This window comes from Anabrus simplex, chromosome 11, assembly GCF_040414725.1.
Source record: "Anabrus simplex isolate iqAnaSimp1 chromosome 11, ASM4041472v1, whole genome shotgun sequence".
NCBI classification, from domain to species: domain Eukaryota; kingdom Metazoa; phylum Arthropoda; class Insecta; order Orthoptera; family Tettigoniidae; genus Anabrus; species Anabrus simplex.
In genome coordinates this window covers 53,362,310-53,369,869 of record NC_090275.1, presented here as the reverse complement: position 1 = coordinate 53,369,869, position 7,560 = coordinate 53,362,310, and the positions used below count along the sequence as shown (strand labels likewise).

The 7,560-nt window shown below is 42.1% G+C and overlaps 1 non-coding gene across 1 annotated transcript; it reads left to right on the top strand.

Moving 5' to 3' along the window:
• The first annotated feature begins 7,151 nt into the window (after positions 1-7,151).
• On the top strand, positions 7,152-7,224 carry TRNAM-CAU (transfer RNA methionine (anticodon CAU)). Its single transcript has one exon. It is a non-coding gene; the product is annotated as a tRNA-Met (tRNA).
• Positions 7,225-7,560: the final 336 nt, after the last annotated feature.

The window sequence follows — 7,560 nt, the reverse complement described above, 5'->3', positions numbered from 1 at the left end:
GTAATTACGTAGTCAATCAGTGTTCTATACTGGCCATCCCAACTGTACCTTGTTATTCTGTGACTCTCTTTTTTTGAAGAACATATTTTTTTATTATAAGATCATTTCTTCTGCACAGATCTAATAGCTGTTCTCCTTCTGGGTTCCTTTGTCCAAATCCATGTGGACCAATGATGTTTTCGTACCCAAGTCTGTCTACCCCAACTTGCACATTTAGATCTCCAATAATAATAACATTTTCCTTATTAACTGTATCTTCCAGGTCTTGCCGAAATTTCTCTTTGTCTTCCTCACTGCAGCCTGTCTGTGGGGCATACACTTGTATGACGGTGTACTTAGTGTTCTCCAGTTTCATGAACATTTTAATGATTCTATCACTTTTGCAAATAACTTCAGCTGTAGCATCAGTCCCTTCGTTAATTAAGAATCCAACACCATTTTTCGCTACCTTCTCCTGTACACTCCAGTATAATTTATATCCTCCACGAAGTGTCTTACTTCCAATCCCTTTCCATTTGGTCTCACTTAATCCCAATATTGATATTTTTCTTCTATCCATCATGTCTAGGAGTTCTTCTACCTTTCCAGTTAATGTCAGAATGTTCATAGTTCCAATTCGGTATTTGGGTCTCTTTTTTATTTGGGGTTTCCTTTCAGAACATTGTATATCATCAGCCTTACGGTCATCATACTTTACAGTTGTCTGAGAGGACATGTCAGTCCGGTCTATAATCTTCTTTCCAAGGCTCTTTTTCTTATTGAAAGCGACTGTACTGAATACTCTCCTGCTGACTTGCTAGGCCTAATGCATAAGAGGATTTTCTTTCAGGGTTTACTCCCTTAGCCTTTGAGGATGCCTTCCTCGTCCTGCAAGGCAGTAGGTTCCATCTGTACACCCCAGAAGGATTGGTTGCCTCTTCTGCCATCTCCACCGTACCGAAGTACATCTTCTCCGCCGTAGATGCCGTTGAGGTCTTCACCCTTAACCCAGGGCAAGGGCCCTCCATATTTATGACCCCTGGAGAGAGGGTGTCCCAGTATTTTAAAACCCCCAGGAATTGGGCTACCTGTTGATCCACGGGTTGTGTTGGTTATTTCAACCAGCCCTACATACTGTAGGGGCCCCATATCCCCAGGTTCCCCTAGTTACTTATTGGAACTTAACCCCACCCACAAGGAGTAAGGTTATTTGCAGAGTCCATGTGTGGTAAGGTCATTAATATTGGTCCTGAGGCCATTACATTGGTTAACGGAAGAAGAAAAATTGCGTGTGCGGTTTAAACAAGATTCAGCAGAAGATTCACTTCTTACTATCTTGGAAGTATCAGACAGAGTGATCAGTGCTGGTCTATTTCCCCCTTGTTCTCCAGATTGAATTGTGTGAATTTTACTTGCGGGGTAAACTAAAAGAAAAAGACTTGTATATGGAATTGCAAATTTTTTATCATTGTCTGTGTACTATAAAATTTGGTACTTGTAGCTTGTACGTTGGAAGACTTTAAATAAAATATACCTCCTTTTTCTTCAACGTCATAATTTCTTATTTAAACGTTACCAGAGTACCATACAAACTTTGAACACAGATAGTTGATCCTCCTCTCCAGTTGTATCCACCAACCCAAAGTTTCACGCTCTAGGACACTGCCCTTGAGGCGATAGGGGTGGAATCCCTCGCTGAGTCTGCGGAAAAAACCAACCCAGGAGGGTAAACGGATTAAGAAGAAGAAGATTATATAGCATTCTAATATTAAGACGCGTGAATACGCATCAGGTAGGTAGATTAATTAAACTGACCATTCTATTATTTGGGCCAACGGCCGTAGCCGTGTTGAAACACCGGATCCCGTGAGATCTCCGAAGTTAAGCAACATTGGGCGTGGTCGAAAAGTGGATGGGTTGCCACGCGCTGTTGGTGGGGGGTAAGGGAATGGAGGAGCGGAAAGGAACTAGCCACCCTACCGTACGTAAACTCCGGCTCAGGTACACCTCTGCGGAGGTTCGGACCTGCCTTCGGGCAGAACACACCCTTACCTTACCTATTATTTGGCATGTTCTTTGTATACAGATAAATTCCAAGGAGAACAATTTTAAATAGATTGACTGATAAAAAGGGAGAAAACCTCAGCAGCCACCTATGTTCAGTCAAGAGGAAGAGAGCTTTGTGAAACATATAGAAAATGTGAGTAATTTTGATTACTGATTGCTCCGTATGATATGCGTGTCATTGTATGACTGGGATATGATGACAAGTAAACAACAACAAGAACAAAAAAGGGACCTTTTGCCTGTTTGGGAGTGTGTTGTAGGATTTCTGCATCATAGAACTCTCTCAGTGTGATTTACTTTCAACGTTAAATGCTGCAGTAAATAATATGATGATGATGATCCTTGTTTTTAAAGGAGTCACTGGCCCCTAGCAGTAAATAGGAAGACACTGTTGGAATATATTATAAATCTGGGAGAAGTTTTGACCAGTGTTCCAAATTAAAATTTGTGGAATTTCAAAATCAAATCAAACCAATAATTCTGGACTAATTGAAGCCATAGTCAAGCATGGCACAAAGTAACCAGAAAAGAATCTATCCTTCCAAATTGAGCAGTGAAGGTGATTTTGTCAGGAAATCGACTTAATTTCAGCTTGGGGAATAGATGAAAGTCTGATGGTGCCAAATCAGGTCAATAAGGTGGATGTGGCAACAATTCGTACCTCAGTTCATGAAGTTTTGCCATGGCAATAACACTTGTGTGCGGCGGAGCATTGTCCTGATGAAAGATGACCTTTTTCCTTGCCAAACCAGGCCTTGTTTCGCATATCTTTTCCTGTAGTTGGTCTAGGTTTGCATAATATTGCCCCGTAATTGTTTGGCCAGTAGGAAGATAATCTATCAGCAGAATGCCTTTTGCATCCCAGAAAACTGAGGCCATGACCTTTCTGGCCGAACGCACTGCCTTTGCTTTCTTTGGTGGTGGTAGTGAATCAGAATGTTTCCACTGCTTTGACTGCTGTTTTGTCTCTGGGGTATAGTAGTGGACCCAAGTTTCATCTGTAGTCACAAACCAGCATAAAAAATCTTCTTGGTTGCACTGAAAACAGGCCAGACTTTGTTCGGACATTTCCAATCTGGTGTGTTTATGGTCCAATGTCAATAGCCGCGGCACCCATCTTGCGGATAATTTTTTCATACCCAATTCTTCGGTTAAAATATAATATACCCATTCAGAAGACATCCCTACAGCTTCAGCAATCTCCCGCACTTTCAGTCGATGATCCTCCATAACCATTTTATGCACTTTTGCGATAAATTCTGGGGTTGTAATACTTTTTGGCCGTCCACTACACGGATCATCGTCCAAGCTCTCCTGACCAAATTTAAACTCACTGGTCCACTTGGCAACAGTTGAAAATGAAGGAGCAGAGTCCTTCAGTGTGTTCTGAAAGTCGGCATGAATTTCCTTTGCTTTCGTACCTTTCTTTACAAAGTATTTAATCACTGCTTGAATCTCAGTTTTTTCCATTGTCACAAATCACTACGCGGGAACAACAACAAAGAGTCATCACTACCACACTCCTGCAGTTAGAGCACTGACGCGCCACATGTTCACTCACAAAGGATGTGTGATTATTGCGCGGGAACCTCGTTGCTCTAGCACTGACATCTAACGGTGATTCCGAGAACTTTTCAAACCATCCTCGTAGTAGAGAAAATATCCATATTCAACGGTGTGTTTACTAGGGTACCTTTCTTTGATGTTTTTATTATACATTTATGAAAAAACATTATTTCCTTTGACAATGTGGCTCCCACTTGAGGAAGAATATGAAAATGATTCCTTAAAGTGGAACAGGTGGTGGTGGTGGTGATTATTGTTTTAGGAGGAAGTACAACTAGGCAATCATCCTGTATATATCACTACTCAGAGAGAAAAATGGAAGGGGTTTGACACTTCAGAAAATGAAGGTATCATCCAAAGGAAGACAAGGGCCACGAAGGGCATGAAAATGAAGGACTCCCCAGGCCTTGAGTGCTCTAATGCCATTGGGGTCGAAAAAGAAAAAGAGTTGACCAAGGGAAGCCAGATAGGATAGATAAAAGTGAGGAGCTGGCACAAGTAAGTGGAAGCAATGCCAGGACCCAGCTAAGGGCCCCATGGTTGCCAACTCACGCTCCAAAGTTAAGAGCCCCTGGAGCCCCTATTAATAGCCACTTACAACAGGCAGAGGATAGTGTGGGTGTTATTCTACTGCCCCCAGCCATAGGGGGATAAAGTGGAACAAAGTCACCTCAGTTTATGGTAGTGTTTCCATATCGGAAAAATGTTGTATTCTGAATTAGGAAGGAGAAAAAGTTGGCTCGACAATAAAGAAGCATCCAAATTTGGCCCTATATGGCATGTAAAATTTGAACTAGATGAAGTAGGGGTGAGGTAGGTTTTCCCTGTGAAATTCATTCTAGTGACAGTCAGTACACCATTATAATTTATATTCTTCATTGCCCCAGGGGGAGGCAGCAGGCTTCATTAGCTTAAGTGTACTCCAAAGCCTTGGCAGTACCTAGGGCTTCATCACTTTACTCTGCACTTTGTTACAACTAGGCTAGGTAGATTATTTATTATAAATAATATGTGTAGCTAATTTATGATACGGTACTGGAGATAGACAGCTTCTCCAAAGTTTACTGATTATACTTCTGATTCAAAAGGTAGGCCAGTATTATTGTTTTTCAGGTACTCTTTGTCCTTGGGAAACCTGTAACTGTTGTAGGAAGATTGTACAATAATAATGAAAGAAATTCTATTACATTTCTCCAGGAGATCATAACAAATTACTGTAAATCTACATTACCTTTAAACTTTACCGGCCGTGTGGTTAAGGGCGTGCAGCTGTGAGCTTGCATTCGGAAGATAGTGAGTTTGAACCCCACTGCCGACAGCTGTGAAGATGGTTTTCTGTGGTTTTCCATTTTTGCACCAGGCAAATGCTGGAGCTGTACCTTAGTTAAAGCCCATGGCCGCTTCCTTCCCAGTTTGAGCTCTTTCCTACCCCATCAGCACCATAAGACCTATCTTTGTCGGTGTGACTTAAAGCAGACAGTAAAAACTTTACCACCTTATGCTAATTTTCCCTCCATTCCTCCACCGGTTTGCAGCATTGTAGTTTACTGGTACTTATTATTTTCCCTCAACCATTGTTCTGTCTTCATTCTCATCCCATCAGGATTGGAGAGAGGTAGGTTACTTCTACAAGCGAAAATCCACAGCCTGTTTCCAGTCGTTCAACTGGGTCAGGAATTGAATGAATGAAGCCCCCATCTAGCGGTGAGGACAGGAACCGTGCTGACTGCCAAAGCCTGCCGCACTCCTCTGGGGCAATGATTAATGACTGAGTGTGTTGCTGGAATGAAAGACGACAGGAGAAACTGGATTACCTGGAGAAAAACCTGTCCAGCACAAATCTCACATGGAGTGACCGGGATTTGAATGGCGGAATCCAGCGGTGAGAGGCCAGTGTGTGGCCGCCTAAGCTGCAGAGGCTTTGTTACTTCTACAAGAATAAGTAAAAATAGTAAACCAAATCCCTAGAGAGTTGGACATTTTCTTCTCAATATTATTAGTAGTACACTTTTAAAATGTAGAAAACGTTTATAATTTCGGAATCGTATGTGAGGTGTTATATGGAAGTTATAAAATTGAAATAGTTTCTAGACAACACGTGCAACAGGTGAGTTCAGTAACTCAGTTTTCAAAAGAGCCATGTATCTAGCAACAAGAGTATGATGTCACCGGATAATGCAATTGTCCTACCATCTTGAGATACGAAAATCGCCGTTCCGCGCGGCTAACAGTATAACTCTGGCATGGTAGTATGTCTATGGGGTATCGGTTGATTCGTCTCGGTGATTTCTACAAGTATACAATAAGAAAGAAAATCAATATCTGAGAAAATTTCGTAAAATATCGCGACATATGGACAATAAATTGCTTTAAAATCATCGAAATCGCATTCGAGAGAACAGAGCAGTTTGTCAGAATTCCAAAAACACCAACGTCAAGCTTCAAAGTTAAAGCGGCAGAACATTGCAAAGCACTCTGTTGGAGCCTCAGTAGAGGAAACTGATTTGGAATGCACTGTCTTGAAGATCTGTAAATTTGTTTAGAAATAAGTACGGTAGTCCGCCTCTGTTTACCCCCAGAGGCCTGGGTTCGATTCCCGGCTCGGCCACGAAATTTGAAAAGTAACCTCAGCCATCCTGGAAGTGGTTTCCCACTTATTCTCCAGGCAAATGCCGGGATGGTACCTAACTTAAGGCCACGGCCACTTCCTTCCCTCTTCCTTGTCTATCCCTTCCAATATTCCTCCCCACCCCCACAAGGCCCCTGTTCAGCACAGCAGATGAGGCAGCCTGGGCGAAGTACTGGTCATTCTCCCCAGTTCTATCCCCCGGCACAATGTCTCACGCTCCAGGACACTGCCCTTGAGGCGGTGGAGGTGGGATCCCTTGCTGAGTCCGAGGGAAAACCGACCCTGGAGGGTAAACAGAAAAAGAAGGAGAAGAAGAAGAAGACAACAGCCTACTTATCATGCAGTACGTACTGCATGTTCTATTATCTTCTTTTCTGTTTCTTTTAGTCTCCTTAACTTCGGCTTCATTTTAAAGCTATACTCTGCTATGACTCGTTGTAATATTGTTCCTTTTTATAACGGCGCAAAACAATGAGATATCAACTGCGCAGGCTGGAACGAAGAATATAAAATCTGACATATTCCACGCTTATTAAAATCAAATCTTCTTCTTATACCGCTTTTCCCACACCTGTGTGGTCGCGGGTGCGAACTGCATCGCACATGTGGATTTGGCCCTGTTTTACGGCCGGATGCCCAACCCTATATGGAGGGATGGCTTAGTAAAATCATATGCACAATCGTAATTCATTTCATCTAGGCTAGAAGACAGTCACTGGTATTGAACGCTCTTGAGTGAGCCATACTGCTTGCGTTAATCCACGTTGATAACAGCCAAAGCCTTCAAAAATGGATATTGCACACACGCAAACCTGTCCATTAAATTAACAATATAATACACAAAAATACATATTGCGAAAGAATGTGGATGTGCGATGATTATAATATATTTTGATACCGTTTTATCGTAGCCTCGGTAGCGCAGTAGGCAGCGCGTAAGTCTCATAATCTTAAGGTCGTGAGTTCGATCCTCACCCGGGGCATAGTTTTTTTTATTTTGTGCTGATGATTGGAACTTTGTTATATGTTATTATACATTACTTTTGATGGCATAGTTTCCTTCTTGAATTATATTTTAATACTCATTTTTCTGTGTATATTTAATTTCTTAACAACTTAGATCTATAGAAGAATGCGGATTGTTCTAGTCACAGTCAACTTACTCATTTCAAAACGCTCTGTCGAACGAGTGGGCCGTGCAGCTATAAGCTTGCATTCGGGAGATGGTGGCAGCTCTTTTCCGTGGTTTCTCGTTTTCACGCCAGACATTTGAAGACCACGGCCGCTACCTTCCAATTCTAGCCCTTTCCATTCCCCCC